The sequence below is a fragment of the Gossypium arboreum genome, chromosome 4, assembly GCF_025698485.1.
Source record: "Gossypium arboreum isolate Shixiya-1 chromosome 4, ASM2569848v2, whole genome shotgun sequence".
NCBI lineage: Eukaryota > Viridiplantae > Streptophyta > Magnoliopsida > Malvales > Malvaceae > Gossypium > Gossypium arboreum.
Genome location: NC_069073.1, coordinates 46,452,660 through 46,456,402, shown reverse-complemented (window position 1 = coordinate 46,456,402; position 3,743 = coordinate 46,452,660). Strand labels below are relative to the sequence as shown.

General features: G+C 34.1%; 1 non-coding gene across 1 annotated transcript; it reads left to right on the top strand.

The window, feature by feature from the left end:
* The first annotated feature begins 273 nt into the window (after positions 1-273).
* Positions 274-380, top strand: LOC128292484 (small nucleolar RNA R71). The gene has a single exon (XR_008282469.1). It is a non-coding gene; the product is annotated as a small nucleolar RNA R71 (small nucleolar RNA).
* The last annotated feature ends 3,363 nt before the right edge of the window (positions 381-3,743 follow it).

Genomic DNA, 3,743 nt, shown 5'->3' with positions numbered 1-3,743 from the left:
GAAGAACTAAGAAAACCATCAATTTTTTTATTCAAGAGTTCTACCTGATTAGAGAGCATGGTGACCGAATCGACGTTATAAACACCGACTGTTTCTGTTGGCTTTGTCCTCATGACTTGCCACTGATATTTATTTAGTGACATCTCCTCTATAAACTCATAAGCATCTTCAGGTGTTTTATTATTGATGGTTCCGCCAGCAGCTACGTCAACCATTTGTCGAGTAGAAGGAATCAGACCATTATGGAATGTTTGAACCTGAAGCCGAAGCGGTAACCCATGGTGAGGGCACCTTCTCAGTAAGCCTTTGTATCTCTCCCATGCATCGTAAAGAGTTTCTAAGTCCATCTGCACAAACGAAGAGATATCATTACATAATTTAGCCGTTTTAGCCGGCGGAAAATATTTTAGTAAAATTTTTTTTGGTTATTTGTTCCCAAGTAGTAATTGACCCTCATGGTAACGAGATCAACCACTGTTTAGCTTTGTTCCTCAATGAAAAAGGGAATAACCGAAGACGAATGGCATCATCAGAAACACCATTAATTTTAAATGTATCGCATAGTTCCAAAAAGTTTGCTAAGTGAGCGTTAGGATCTTCATCCTACAAACCATCAAACTGAACAAATTGCTGTGTCATTTAAATAGTGTTAGGTTTTATTTCAATAGTATTTGCAGCTACAGTAGGTCTAACTATGCTCGATTCAGTTCCTGTTAAAAAAGGTTTAGCATAATCATACATAGTGCGTGGAGCAGGATTTTGATTAACCGCAATTGCAGGAGGTAGTTGAGTATCGTCCTCTTGCTCGTTCTCTGTGTATCTTAAGCTTCGCCTTATTTCTCTTTGGTTTCTGCGAACTGTGCGATCGATTTCTTCATCCAAGAGTAGTGGTCCTGACGGGTTTCTTCTAGTCATAAACTATAAAAAACCTGCCAAGAGAAAGAAAAAGTAAATTAATAAATAATAAAAAATTAAATTAAATTAATTTGCAAGAAAAATAAATGGCTAAAGTAATAAAAATTGAGTGTTCCTAATATCTTAGTTCCCCGGCAATGGCGTCAAAAACTTGATCGCAATTTTCGTGTGACAGGTTTTAAATACTTATAATTAATCATTCTTGAAACTAACTATTATCACGATGTAGGCAAGTGTACCTATAAAATAGTAGTATAGTTTTAGCAAGACCGGATTGTCGAACCCAAAGGAATTAAAAGTACTAGTAATGACTGTCTTTTTATTATCTAGTCTAAAAATAGGGGGTTTTGTTTTAACTAACTAATTATCTAAACTAAGAATTCGCAGAAAGTAGAATTGGGGGATTACTTTTGGAAAATGATTGAATTAAGACAATACCTAAGGAAAAATCTACCTAGACTTTACTTGTTATTCTGGCTCCGAATCGGACGATTTATTCATTTAACTTATTCTGTAGAGATCCCTAAGTTATGTTATTATCCCTAGATTGAATAATTGAGACTTTTCTCTAATTAACACCCTAGGGTTGCATTAAATCGATCTATGGATCCTCTTATTAGGTTTCACCCTAATCTGGCAAAATCTTGTCACCCTATCTCTAGGCGCGCAATCAACTCCGCAATTCTGACAAATGTACTCTTAGACAGGATCTATCCCTCCTCTGAATAAGAGCTTATCTTGAATCAGTATCATGGGATATCAAAACAAGAATTAAGAACACATAATTAAGAACAAGTTAAATATTTATCATACAATTCAGAAAATAATAACAAGATTCGTCTTAGGTTTCATCCCCCTTAGGTATTTAGGGGATTTAGTTCATAACTACAAAGGAAAACATCTCAGAAGAATAACGAATACAAAACATAAAGAAAACCCAAAACTCCTGAGGGGAAATTGAGGGGAGATCTTCAGTCTTGATAATGAATCCGACTTTTGAGATGGATCAATCGGCCTCCCTTGAGCAATTCCCTGCCTCCTTCTCTCTGTGTCCCCTTTCCTCTTCCTCTAGGATGTATTTATAGGCTTTGGAATGCCTAGGAACGCTCAAAATTAGCCTTTTCCGAATTGGACTCAACTTGGGCTCGGTAATGACACGCCCGTGTGAGTCGTGCTTCTATTCTGCCAAATTGACACAGCCATATGGTCTACCCGTGTGAGGAGGTCTAGGCTATGTTGATTTCGTACTTTGGCCCATTTTCTCTGTTTTTGGCTCGTTTCTCGTTCCTTTCGCTCTCCTATGCTCACCTAAGTATAAAACATGAAATTAAGGCATTAGGAGCATTGAATTCACCAATTCTAAGGAAAAACCATCCATAAAATGCATTAAGCATGGGGTAAAAATATGTATAAATTACGGTTTGCCAATAAATAGCCCCATTCACTTACTAATTCAACACACCTTTAATCATTCATTCATCTCTACTCCACTTCTGTCTTTCACTCTCCTATCTTCCCATTTTGTGTTTTTCTTCCCTTTGTTTATTTTCCCTCTTGAGAAAGAGCTAGCATGCTCCTTGGAGCAGCAAAACAAGCAGAGAATAAGAGGAGTGCACTAGTTAGCTTCAGAAAATCATCAGGATTTGTTTTCTATTTCCCTTCTCTTTATCTTTTTTAGTTTATTTCGTTATCATAAATATGAATACTTGTTACGTTGATGTTCCTAATTTTATTAAAATGACTTAAATCTTGTTTGTGTTAGATTAATTGCATTTTGTCCGCTTAATTTGTTAAAATCATGTTTTTGTTGTTATAGGCCTTGGTACTTTGTTCAATTAAATAAAATCATGACTATGTTACACTTGCATTATAAATTTTAAGGTAACAAATGAATTACTTGTTAATCGGATTGAAATTATAATTAAATGGCACAGAATTTAATTGGTGTATGTTTAATCTTCTAAGTTGTTGAGGGTTAAATTTAGCATATATATTAAACAATGTAATCTCCTTGCATAACTTATAAGATTGTTGTAATTTTAATATAAGAATATATTTAATCCACTCGCCTTATACCTGCTTATCAAAATTGATTGATTAATCTAGCATAGGAATATGTTTTGAAACATTGATTAATTTAATAAGCTTGTATTTTAACAAAATACAAGATTGCCATGAATTTATTCATAACAACAAGAACGTAGTTTTTAATAATTCTGAGCCAAAGAATAAAATTGATCTAACACATTTATGTCATATTGATTAAACCTATTTTTCAAAATTGTGCATTTGGAATTTTATTTTCTTAGTTAACTTTTAGTTTTTATATCACCTCTTTCAAATCAACATATTTTTCCTCACCAAATTGTTTAATTTTACATTTCATAAATATTCTCTTGAACAGTCCTTGTGGGCACAATAACTCAACATACTTGTCACTTTATTACTTGATACGATTGTGTACACTTGCACATTTCTGTCGTTCCAATAATCGGTGTATGCGTTGCATACTTTTTATTTTACAATAACAGTGTCATGCATACAAGCTTTCCATACTATCATTTTCACATATGGTTTGTAATTTAAATACATACAAGCTCAATGTCATTCATGGCATATTATGTAACACCCCTTACCTGTATCCAATGCCAGGACAGGGTACAAGGTGTTACCGGACTTAAACATTCACAAACATGCAAAATCAAACCATAAAATTTCATTTAAATTAAAAGCATTCAATCACATGCATAATTTCCCTTACACGAGCTACCGAGGCTATAAATATGCATTAAAGGCAGTTTCGAACTAAATCGAGAACTTTAGAAAGT